General features: G+C 42.9%; 1 long non-coding RNA gene across 1 annotated transcript; it reads left to right on the top strand.

The window, feature by feature from the left end:
* The first annotated feature begins 284 nt into the window (after window positions 1-284).
* LOC123725637 (uncharacterized) lies at window positions 285-2,204 on the top strand. The gene is made up of 3 exons (XR_006758180.1): window positions 285-557; window positions 733-862; window positions 1,815-2,204. It is a non-coding gene; the product is annotated as an uncharacterized lncRNA (long non-coding RNA).
* The last annotated feature ends 11,337 nt before the right edge of the window (window positions 2,205-13,541 follow it).

Raw genomic sequence — 13,541 nt, 5'->3', positions numbered from 1 at the left:
CCTCATCCCCATATTGTTATTTTTTTTGTTGCTCTTTTGCACCCCAGTTTCTCTACTTGCACATCATCATCTGCACATCTATCACTCCAGTGTTTAATTGCTAAATTGTAATTATTTTGCCACTATGGCCTATTTATTGCCTTACTTTCCTAATCTTACTACATTTGCACACACTATATATAGAGTTTTCTATTGTGTTATTGACTGTACGTTTGTTTATGTGTAACTATCTCTGTGTTGTTGTTTTTGTCGCACTGCTTTGCTTTATCTTGTCCAGGTCGCAGTTGTAAATGAGAGCTTGTTCTCAACTGGCCTACCTGGTTAAATAAAGGTGAAATAAAAATTAAAATGAGTATGGACACGAGGACTAGGAGGGGATCTGTAGCTCGCCGCTGTGTGCCAGGGAAGTCTGCTGCTCTGCAGGATGTTTGAAGGATGGAGTCCAACAACGCAGCAAGAGAGGCAATCCGTGTGGGAGATCTTCACCTCCTACTTCTTCGAAGAGGGTGTTCACTGAGGTCGTCTTGAGTGATCGAGGTTGTGAACTCTGGAACAAGGTAATAACATTACAGGCTATATTCTGTCACCAACTATATAAATTACCAAGTTTATTTACTGATGTGTGATTTTCTTGCTATTGCAAACAGTCTTACTCTCTGCAAAGATGAGGAACCCTCTATGGCACGATACCATCAGAAATCCATGAGAAAATATATTTTCTCTTGTTTGCAGACTGGGCACCTGGCACCATTTCCCAGTTCCTATTCCAGTCCCCGACCTGGGTCCAGGCCTCCCAAGGTGTCCACACCCTACACAACAGAGATCAGAGTCCACTGCTTCTGTCGGAAATACGCGAGAAAAGGTAAGGAGGTGGCCCGGTGCAGGAGATGCGGCAAGCATTTTCATGTGTCTTGTTTGTCTCGTTGTCAATGTGCGTGAATTTGTCTGTCCGTCATCTGTTTTGTCGAATGTTTTTCCCACCCTTGTTTTCACTGCTTGGCTGGCTCCCCACATCAAGACGATAGGTATCTGACTACATTGCATCTTGTTGTATATTGTCTGTTTTTGTAAATAACCTTAACCTGATGTAATATTTTTTTAATAATTTGTATTAAGATGTGGTTTTTTTTTGCAGACATTGGCTGTGAAGTTGGTAAGTTATTTGGTAAGTATATAGCATATGTATCTGTCTGGTATTGGAAGTAACGTTTACAAGCATGTAAATATTTTGATATTTTTCCATTTGTTTGCTAGTAAATATTTGAAACTTGCTCAAATTGGCTGCAAATGTATACCACAGTTCAGTACTGACAGTTCAGTTGCCCAGTTAGACTAACTGGTCCTTGACCCCTTTTCCCTTGCCATTAATCTTTTGTGTCCAATTCCAAATCAAATTTTAGGCCAGGGTTGGTATGGAATTGGACATTGGTTTCTAGTTAGTGTTTGCATTTCTGGAGGCTCTAGATTTGTGTATGTAATATGGCAGAAGTGTCCCAGAGTCATTACACAGCAGGGTTAAGTCATCACCATATTGCTACACCTATCCAAGCCCCATCAGGTCAAGCACTACAAAGATAGAGTAGGGTGTTAAAGGCCTTAATTAAAAACAAAATCATTCTCTCGGCCTGTACCTTGACGTGGTGAGAGGGCTTCCAACTAAACCAGGCCCATGTTATTGAACCCCTGACTGAGTCTGGCTGCCTGTCGAGGACAAGTGACAGGAAGAACTAGCCGCAGCAACTGATCAAACATCTCTTGATTCTGTCTCTTTCCTCTCTCCTCATCCTTTAACTCTTTCTCTCCTCTCCCTTCAGATGAAATTCTGCATCTAGTGACGTCTGATTGCCCAACAATCTGCCCACTCATCCCATCCCCTCATCACATCATCTAAAGCTACTGTTATTGTCATGTTGTTATTATCTGCTAATACAGTTTGCTAGCCTTATCATACTGGGCATATAATATGTGAGATACACAGATGAACTAAAAACACTAGCACTGCAAAGAGAACAAAGAGAGCAGCAGTGTCTGGACTTCACAGTTTCCCTCTTCAAGTCCCCCTTCCGAGACTGCCTGTTGAGAACAAGTGACAGGCAGAACCTCCCAACCACACAGCACCCACCTCCTTATTCCACACACCAAAATTAAGTATTTCATTCTGATTGCCATGCGAGTGTCCCAAAAATAATCTGTGAAAATAAATTAACGACACAACTGTACCAAAAACTATCAAAGTTTATGTATTAAAATCTTACATATTGTCAGGTTGGTTTTCACAGCTGTTTCATAAAGTGTTCATTATTGTAAGTTGTAAAGCATCCTTTGATGGTATTTATTTGTTCCACATTATTCATTGTTGTATCCTAGGATCTACAATAGATTCATATATTCAACCACAAGGGTGTACTAATGAGCTATGCGAGAAATAAAAAACAAATCATAAAAGGAATACTGAAATTGTATTATTTCAGTGCAGATAAGAGAAGGCCAGGTTACAATAAATCATGACAGGCAGACAAGCCAGTGTATGAATTAAATAGATCTGCATATGAATGGAGTGGAAATTAGCTGACTTCATGATCTGTAAAGTAAGTAACTTTAATGTGTCAAGCAGATTATACGTTATTTTTTTTGCCATTTCAAGGTACCTAAAAATAGTTCTAATTAATGTTTTCATTTTATTAGCTAAACAAAACTTGTTAAACAGCAACATTGTAGTGGAAAGCAGCCTTGTCTGCATAGTGATGATGAAAAGAACGTAATTTCAAATCAAATCAAGGTTTATTTGTCACGTGCGCCGAATACAACAGGTATTACAGTGAAATGCTTACATACAGGCTCTAACCAATAGTGTAAAAAAGGTATTAGGTGAACAATAGGTAGGTAAAGAAATAAAACAACAGTAAAAAGACAGGCTATATACAGCAGCAAGGCTATAAAAGTAGCGAGGCTACATACAGACACCGTTTAGTCAGGCTGATTGAGGTAGTATGCACATGTAGATATGGTTAAAGTGACAATGCATATATGATGAACAGAGAGTAGCAGTAGCGTAAAAGAGGGGTTGGCGGGTGGTGGGTGGGACACAATTCAGATAGCCCGGTTAGCCAATGTGCGGGAGCACTGGTTGGTCGGCCCAACTGAGGTAGTATGTACATGAATGTATAGTTAAAGTGACTATGCAGATATGATAAACAGAGAGTAGCAGCAGCGTAAAAAGAGGGGTTGGGGGGACACACAATGCAAATAGTCCAGGTAGCCATTTGATTACATGTTCAGAAGTCTTATAGCTTGGGGGTAAAAACTGTTGAGAAGCCTTTTTGTCCTAGACTTGGCACTCCGGTACCGCTTGCCATGCGGTAGTAGAGAGAACAGTCTATGACTGGGGTGGCTGGGGTCTTTGACAATTTTTAGCGCCTTCCACTGACACCGCCTTGTGTAGAGGTCCTGGATGGCAGGCAGCTTATCCCCAGTGATGTACTGGGCCGTACGCACTACCCTCTGTAGTGCCTTGCGGTCAGAGGACGAGCAATTGCCGTACCAGGCAGTGATGCAACCAGTCAGGATGCTCTCGATGTTGCAGCTGTAGAACTTTTTGAGGATCTGAGGACGCATGCCAAATCTTTAGGTCCTGAGGGGGAATAGGCTTTGTCGTGCCCTCTTCATAACTGTCTTGGTGTGTTTGGACCATTCTAGTTTGTTGGTGATGTGGACACCAAGGAACTTGAAGCTTTCAACCTGCTCCACTGCAGCCCCGCTCTGTCCTCCTTTTCCTGTAGTCCACAATCATCTCCTTAGTCTTGGTTACGTGGAGGGATAGGTTGTTATTCTGGCACCACCCGGCCAGGTGTCTGACCTCCTCCCTATAGGCTGTCTCGTCGTTGTCGGTGATTAGCCCGTCTGGTAGGCTCGTGTCACTGGGCGGCACGCGGCTGTGCTTCCCTTTGTAGTCTGTAATAGTTTGCAAGCCCTGCCACATTTATTTTACCTTTATTTAAGACGAGCGTCGGAGCCGGTGTAGTATGATTCAATCTTAGCCCTGTATTGACGCTTTGCCTGTTTGATGGTTCGTCGCAGGGCATAGCAGGATTTCTTGTAAGCTTCCAGGTTAGAGTCCCGCACCTTGAAAGTGGCAGCTCTACCCTTTAGCTCAGAGTGAATGTTGCCTGTAATCCATGGCTTCTGGTTGTGGTATGTACATACAGTCACTGTGGGGACGACGTCCTCGATGCACTTATTGATAAAGCCAGTGACTGATTTAGTCTGCAATGATCTCCAAAGTTCTAATCATTAGGTCATCACATCGCTAATAGTTTAATAGAATCCCATTGTGACGTAGAGGGGGGCACTATTTGGCCAGGGGGACATTATTTGGCATGACAGGCCCCCTGGTAAAAACGACACGGTACATCCTGGTAATAGTAGATTATGCCAACTGATATCCCGAGGCCATTCCCCTACAGGAGGCAGTCTCCAAGGGTATTGCCCAGGAGCTGTTCCACCTCTTCAGCCGGGTGGGCATCCCGAACGAGATCCTGACCAACCAAGGTACCGAGTTCATGTCCCAACTAATGAAAGATTTGTGTGCTCTCCTACAGAAAAAGCAGATCTGGACCTCCGTCTTTCATCCACAGACGGATACACTCATCGAAAAGTTCAATAAGACTCTCAAAATAATACTGAAGGTCATCGAGTGGGATGGGAACCACTGGGACCAGCCACTAATCCCACCTTATGTTCTCGATCCAAGAAGTGCCCCAGGCCTCCATTGGGTTTTCCCCTTTTGAACTACGGGAGGAGACTACTTGGTCTACTGGATGTCATCAAGGAGGTGTTGGAAGCCCAGCCAACCCCCTTAGGCAGCATGGTGGAACACGTAGAGCCAATGAGGGAGCGGATGACAGCCATATGGCCAGTGGTAAGAGAACATATGGAGAAGGCTCAGCGCGCCCAAGCAAAGGTCTACAATCAAGGGTACCCAGGCCCGAGAGTTCCATGTGGGTGACAAGGTGCTAGTTTTAATCCCCACCGCAGAAGGTACGTTCCTGGCAACATGGCACGGGCCGTACGAGGTGACAGAGAATCTGGGACCCGTAAATTACTGCATACGGCAGCCGGGGAGATGGAAACCCCAACAGATTTACCATGTGAACCTAATGAAGAGGTGGCACATGAGGACAGTCTTGGCCGTGTTGTGGTCAAAATCCGGGACGTCTGGTCCCGAGCAACGAGGACCTCGGACCGGCCCAGAAGCATCAATCGAAACACCACCGTGTGGTCGGGCTGAACAACCCTCATTGAACACCACGGTGAAATGGTATGAAAAAGGCCATTCCCAGATCCCCAAGGCCTGAAAGAAGGCCGTGAAGCAGGATGCTGAGGATGGGAGTCATCGAGGAGTATCACAGCCATGGTGCAGCCCCATCGTGTTGGTGCCCAAAACGGGCGGTAGTCTGTGTTTCTGCAATGACTTCCGGGGGGTGAACGACATCAGTTTGTTCGACGCCTATCCCATGCAGAGGGTGGATGAGCTCATCAGCACTCTGGACCTGACCAAGAGATATTGGGAGGTAGCTTTGGCAGCCTCCTCCCGGGAAAAGACGGCATTACCGACACTGGACAGCTTATACAAATACCGGGTCCTCCCGTTCGATCACCATGGAGCCCCGCCCTTATTACAGCGCCTGATGGACCGAGACCTCCGACCCCACCAACAGTATGCAGCAGCCTATTTGGATGACATCATTATCCACAGCCAAGGTTGGGAAGAGCACCTGATGCGCCTACAGGCGGTACTGGATGCGCTGATGCAAGCCGGGTTGACCGTGAATCCCAAGAAATGCAAGCTGGGGTTTGAGGAGGTGGAGTAACTGGGGTATTTAATAGGACGAGGGAAAGTCAAGCCCTAGGAGAGGAAAGTCCAGGCAGTTAGTGACTGGCCCGTTCCCCGCACCAAGACACAGGTCAAGTCCTTCCTGGTGCTGGCGGGATACTAAAGCTGGTTTATCCCCAACTTTGTGGCTATAGCCTCCCCCTTTACTTATCTGACTAGGGCCCGCCTCCCAAAAACAGTGAAGTGGTCGGATGAGGCTGAAGCTGCGTGCAGGCGACTGAAGGAAGCTCTGTGCTTCCATCTGATTCTCGTGACCCCCAATTTCCAGGTACCGATGCTGGTGAAGACAGATGCCTGTGACACGGGACTAGGGGCCATCCTGTCCCAGGTACACGATGGGGAGGAATACCCCATCATGTTTAAAAGCTGGATGTTGATACCCTGAGAAAAGAAGTACTCGATTGTTGAGAAAGAGTGTCTAGCTGTGAAGTGGGCGCTAGACACTCTTAAGTATTACCTGTTGGGCACCCACTTCACCCTGGTTACAGACCATGCTCCCCTGGTCTGGATGTCCAGTGGAAAGGACACGAACGATTGAGTCACCAGGTGGTTCTTGTCCATTCAACACTTCTCTATAAGGCGTTCCACGGACAAGCCACCAGGTGGAGACTCGTCAAGGCCTGGTGACAGATGGGAGTCTATATCACACAGCGGTGGCTCCCTCTGCTGGATGTGCCAGGTCTCAACGGTTCCACTGGCCAGGACTAACTGGGGCTGGTGATTAATCAAGGGACTGATTGCTCACCAGCCGTACGGGGCCCATAAAGCTGCCAGGAGGGCAGCACTCAGGAAGGTTGGAGGTAGTGAGAGGTTGCTACCAGATAGATGTCCTTACGGTCTGCTAGAACCAAGGGGCTCGGTGTTCTTCCCCAGAGGAGACAGCATTCCCCGGAGCCCAGAAGGTGGTAACCTCCTCCTGGAGGAGACCTGATTCTTTTCTTTTTCTTTATTGTTTTAAATAAACGCCCTTGAAACTGAGGTTTCACACTTGTGTCCATATCTGATCTGTGTCTAAATCAAACCCCCTGGTCTGCCGCAATATTCAGAACCAATACAAAACTAAATTCCCCAAATCCAGGGAGTTTACATTCAAGAGGTCATTGGCTTTTCATCCCTGACAGACTCCAATCATGTCAATTGTCTCAGAACAAATGTCAGGCTTGTCAGTCCTTTCACATGTTCCCATTCTGTAGAGCAGGGATGGGCAAATTTGATGAGGGTGGGCGGCCACAAAAATCTGAACTCATCTGCGTACACATATCCATACCCACACATGCACTCAGAGCCTGCCCTGGCCTTTTGGGGGCCCTAAGCTTCATTTTGTTGGGGTCTCAACATTTTGTTGACACCCTGACTGAGTTCCTAGTATTTGGCAATTGATCTGCGGGCCTACAAAAGAGGCCTTTTGCCCATCCCTGCTGTAGAGGTTGCTGAGTTAACAGGAATGAGAAAGAAGAGTAAAGAGGATGGGTTGAATACTGAGGAGTTTAGGCCCCACAGTGACATTTGAAAGCTTTAATTTGTATCAGCCTCCTAGTTGTTCAGCAATGTCTCATCCAGCCCTGGGTGTCTTGGCTGTGTGTCTGCTGAGAGAAGTCAACACCTGCTGCACGCTAGTTAATCTAGTCCGACAAATCTGAGTAGAGGTTTGTCAATACTACAGCAGATCGGAAAAGGAGAGAGAGAATTGGTAAGACACGAGTGGCTTGAACCTTAACAAGACCAATCAACCTCACATACAGGAAGGGGGGACTTGTGGGGTCCCCAGCTAAACTGTTGGTAAACCCAAAGCTGTAATTACTGTGCTAAAATTGTAATTACACAGTAATTGCATAGTTTATTTTAATCACATAAGTGGAATGACTTATGGCAACTTTATGTAATGTATTGCCAAACTGTTTTGCAGAGGTTATTGTCCTGCAAGAACATATGTTTCAATGGCACCATTCCCGTTTGCTTCTAGGGTCCATGTATGTGAAAGAGTTGATGATCAGTCAGTTATTACCATGCATCATACACTGTAAATAGGTTAGTTACCAGGACCTTAGAGCCTTTAAGTCTATCATACCTCCTTATACCCCCTTTCTCCCTGTCGCCGGAGATGTGCTCATATCCATTACACAGCACCACTCCCATGACAAATATGTCTGTCAGTAGAACATCATAATCAAATTGTTTCAGAGGTCATTTAACATTGCAGAGGAAGGACTTCACTTTAGCCCTGGGAAGATCCGGCTAAAATACAATTCATGTGTTAGAGATGACTTGCGGAACTAAACATTTAAGGAGAAAATCTTGCCATCTGAAATAGCCTTGTTACGGCCAACTGTGTCAATCTATCTGCAAACTTCCATCAGAGGTATTTAGTTGCACCCTTCAGACACGGTTATCTCACCACCGCCCACCAATGGTTTGCATACATTAAATAACCCATTAGATTTTAGCTACATAAAAATGAACAGAGCCATTCTGGAAAAGTTATTAACTCTACAACTCATACGTAGAGAAAAATGTGCTTATATCAAACTGTACTCATGTGTAATCACGTATTGTGTTTCTAATCATTGTATCGTTCATATCCTTTTACATAGGAGACAGAGAGCTTTTTACATAGGAGAGAGGGTTAACTAACCATTCTGATAATGCAACCGCACCATGCAGGATTGTGACCAAATAGGATTGTAATTGTATCCCAGGAAGCAACATGCAAATGACTCCTCCTACAGTTTATCATAATGTGTTTTCTTCCTCAAATGATTCACTGATTTCCTTTAAGAGGTGAATGAAGATTTTCTTTAAAACATAAACACTGGGAACTCTAATTAGTGTAATGGTTCTTCTGCTAATTTCAAAACAACATCAGTGATTATTATGTTTGACTTGAATAAAGAATAAAAAAATTCCAAACTAAATTAGTTGAGAGTTTCCATTAATCAAGTAATTTTCAATAAACTTAATGGATTCCTTTTGCTTTGATTTAGTGTGCAATTAGTGTCTGTCACACTGTATAATGATAGGAACACAGGCGCAGGATTACGTAATAGGGTTTTTTATTTCTCCACCCAAAATAAAGTATGTCATGAAAACGACGGGGATGAAGCTCAAAACAAGCACGTATATATATAACACAGGGATGTAACCCAAACAAAAGAGCGAGGTGTAAACCTCTAAATCATACACGGGACGAGACCCTTAATAACAAGTGCACAATAACAAGTAGCACGAAAGCCGATACAACAGAGCACAAGACCAACGGACATGGGAACAAAAATCGACAATGAGGAACAGAGGAACAGAGGGCACATATATACACATACTAATCAGGGGGAATGGGAACCAGGTGTGCCATGTGGCTATACTGGCGTGCCACGTTGTCCCGTGTGGCTCAGTTGGTAGAGCATGGTGTTTGCAACGCCAGGGTTGTGGGTTCGATTCCCACGGGGGACCAGTACGGAGAAAAACATTTATGCATTCACTACTGTAAGTTGCTCTGGATAAGAGCGTCTGCTAAATGACTAAAATGTAAATGTAAAAATGTGTGCGTAATGAGACAAGACAGTCCGGGGTTGGTGGTGAAGAATCCAATTCAGTGACGCCTAGAAGGCTGGTGATGTAGACCTCTGGAGCTGGTGAACGAATGAGCAGTAGTACCGGGGGGATCCGTGACAGTGTCCTCTTATGCCGTTACTTGTTAGCTCTATATTAGAAAATACCCATAACACACCCTGTGTCAGGCTCAGCATAATGAAACATCTAAAAATGCCCCATTAGAATGCTGTCCATAGTCTTGTCTGTTTTGCCCCACCACCACCACCACCCCCCCTCTCTCTTGGGAGGACTACTTTATTTGTATTATCTTTAAGATTATAATTTTTTTTAACAATCTTGTGGCATGTAGCCTGCCTAGCGAAACAACTGTAGCACATGGAATTCTCTCTTCACCGCCGTCATGGTCACCAAAGCGATTACTCATCTGCCAAGCGGCAAAACCAATAAAATAGAAGAAATGGAAGTAAGCCAAGCAAAGAAAATAAGCCAAGCACTCAACAAACTATTATGTTGGACTATTTATTGTCTTGACAAATCAATATTTAGGGTGCGTGTGCCTGAAAGTCTTAGAACCTTAGAGATTCTTTAGCTTCTTCCTCTCAAATGGTGGGTGACTGTGCCTTTTTTGCACTAACTCTTTTGACTCATCACATACACTGCTGCTACTGTTTATTATCTATCCTGTTGACTAGTCACTTTATCCTTACCTCTATCTCAAGGCCATCAGACTGTTAAACAGCCATCAATAACATAGAGAGGCTGCTGCCAACATACAGACCCAAATCGCTTGCCACTTAAAAAATGGATTTAATAAAGGTATCACTAGTCACTATATTAATAATGGCACTTTAATAATGTTTACATATCCTACATTACTCATCTCATATGTATATACTGCATTCTATACCATCTACTGCATCTTGCCTATGCCGCACGACAATCGCTCATCCATATATTTATATGTACATATTCTTATTCCATCCCTTTACATTTGTGTGTATAAGGTAGTTGTTGTGAATTTGTTAGATTACTTGTTAGATATTACTGCACTGTCAGAACTAGAAGCACAAGCATTTCGCTACACTCGCATTAACATCTGCTAACCATGTGTATGTATATTGATTTGATATGCACATATCTATCTCATTTACCTCATACCCCAACCTGGTACTGGTACCCCGTGTATACAGTATAGTCAAGTTATCTTTACTCATTGTGAATTTGTTCCTTGTGTTATTATTTTTCTATTATTTCTCTTTTTTTCGTCCTTTGCATTGTTGGGCCCGTAAGTAAGCATTTCACTGTTAGTCTAAACCTGTTGTTTATGAAGCATGTGACAAATAACATTTGATTTGATTTTGATTTACTTTATGTGGGTTACTTTGAGAACATTTTCCCAACACTAATGCCTGTTTCATACTTGTTCTGAAGTGAAATAAACATTTACAAATTAATAATTGATTTTATCTGTATTTTTGGGGACTGAATGGAGAATATCAATGTTTGTGATTCTTCAAAGAGTTCACGTTAAAGTTTAAAGTTTCACTTTGGGCTCAGGTATATTAGTCCCCTGCGTTTGTACAGTATCTCCTCTCCCATTCTCTGCAAAAACATGAAATCAGGTTGAAATGAGGGAATTTATAGCACATCAAAAACAGATTTTGACACAGAGAACCTAATGCTTATGTGCCGAGACATAAGAAAGAGGCTCAACTGCATATTGATATTTCATATTGATATTTCATATTGACATTGCATATTGAGTGTCATTTCTATACTCTTTTTTTTTTACACTTTTTTTTCAGCAAACTGCCTATGCAGTGAATTCTCCAGTGTCCTCTCATATTTTGTGACTGTATTTCTGAAGATGGTCAATGTGAGATTAGCCAAAGTTGCTGGCCTCCTGTGGGCTGAGTGCAGGTGAACAGGTATGGAGCCCTGATGATGAAAATGTTATTTTGTTGAGGAGATCAGATTCAGTCGCTCGACCCCTCAGGCAAAGCTTAGCTCATGGCGTGACACATCTGTTTGGACACTAATTGGCTTCAGTGGTTACCAAAAGCCTATTTCTTTGAACTACAGAGTAGGAGAAAAAAAACCTGAATAATAATAAATTGAGTGTGGTCTTTTACTAATCGATGGCATCCTGAGGGCAAGACTAACTGGAAACAGGGAACAATCACAGAGACAATACAACATACAGGAATTCATTTTGTTAAGGGGGGGGGGCATCTGCTGCCAGGTTGAGAACTCTGTGGCACAACAGAGACTGGTTACAGGCACAGCCCTGACTACTACCCACTCTTATCAACTAATTTAGGATCAGCCATGTGACTTTACTTATTGTGAGCCAAAACTGTTAATCCAATTGATTAATCCAGTTGATTAGCAGAACGGAGTGCCTACGGATAGGAAGCTTCTGTATCCAAATTTGCCCAGGCCAAAATTACAAATATTTATGTGCACCAGTGGTGGAAAGAGAACCCAATTGTCACACTTGTGTAAAAGTAAAGATACCTTACCTGAAAGTCATGCAGTAAAATACTACTTGAGTAAAAGTCTAAAAGTATTGGGTTATAAATATACTTAAGTATCAAAAGTCAAAGTAAAAGTATTAATCATTTCAAATTCCTTATATTAAGCAACCCAGACAGCACCATTTTCTAGTTTTTTTAATTTACGGATAGCCAGGGGCACACTCCAACACTTTGACATCATTTACAAATGATGCATTTGTGTTTAGTGAGTCCGCTAGATCAGAGGCAGTAGGGATGACCAGGGATGTTCTCTTGATAAGTCAGTGAATTGAACCCTTGTCCTGTCCTGCTAAGAATTCAAAATGTAACGAGTACTTTTGAGTGTCATGGAAAATTAATGGAGTAAAAAGTACATTATTTTCTTTAGGAATGTAAGAGTAAAAGTTGTAAAAAATGTAAATAGTAAAGTAAAGTACAGATACAAAAAAAACGACTTAAGTAGTACTTTAAAGTATTTTTACTTAAGTACTTTACACCACTGATGTACATGTGTAGTATCTTTTTTCATGAAGCCGAGGGCTCAGTGCTCTCTTGCTGCTCCCCCCTTGTCACGTTCTGACCAGTATGAGGGTTATTTTGTTAGTGTAGGCTGGTCAGGACGTGGCAGAGGGTATTTGGTTTATGTGGTTCGGGGTGTGTGTATTATGTAGAGGGTAGTTGATTTATGTATTCCGGGGTTTTTTGGTCACTGCTCTGTTAGTCTATGTTCTTTCTAGTTAGTCTGTTTTCTATGTTTAGTTAATTGAGGTGTGGACTCTCAATTGAAGGCAGGTGTTGTCTAGTTGCCTTTGATTGAGAGTCCTATATATTAGGGTGTGTTTGTAATTTGTGGGAGGTTGTCACTTGAATTGCTCTCTTGTGCCTTCAAGTCTGTCTTTGTCGTCCATCGTTTTGTTTTGTTTGTAGAAGTGTTTTCATTAAAGTTAATTATGAGCACTCAACCCGCTGCGCCTTGGTCCATTCCTGACGACCGTCGTTACACCCCTCTTTGATCGCCTTTGTCTGGTCACTTGTGTAGCCTACAAACTTCATGATGTATACAAAACTGTTCGAACTATTGCATTCCCTCAGTAGGCTATTAAGCATAACTGTGATTTCCAACAAATTTCATGTTGTACACAAAACTGTTTGAACTACTGCACTCCGTGCCTCAGTAAGTATAAATGTAATTTCATGTTATTTTTTCAGTAGGGGAGTAGGCTACAATTATTTACATATTTTACACAAAATACATAATTGACATGTTTGTACAAACCTGTTGTCAGTATTGCAAACAAAAGCATGACACTATTTACTCTCGCCACGATATAGCAGCATATATGCTGTAACTATAGCATTGGGCGACGTAAAACAAACTCACACATCGTAAAACTATTTTTACCAGTTTGGATACACGCTCGGCTGCCCAGAGGTAGAATTCAGCAAGACACAGGCACTGAGTCTAATTAACGATTTAATGTCTGGTGGCTATCCATTGAAAAAGTGTCATCCTACAAATACCTAGGTGTATGGTTGGATGACAAGTTGTCCTTTAAAGTTCATATGGATAATCTTGTGAGGAA

This window comes from Salmo salar, chromosome ssa12, assembly GCF_905237065.1.
Source record: "Salmo salar chromosome ssa12, Ssal_v3.1, whole genome shotgun sequence".
Classification (NCBI taxonomy): domain Eukaryota; kingdom Metazoa; phylum Chordata; class Actinopteri; order Salmoniformes; family Salmonidae; genus Salmo; species Salmo salar.
This window is presented reverse-complemented; position numbering and strand designations above follow the sequence as displayed.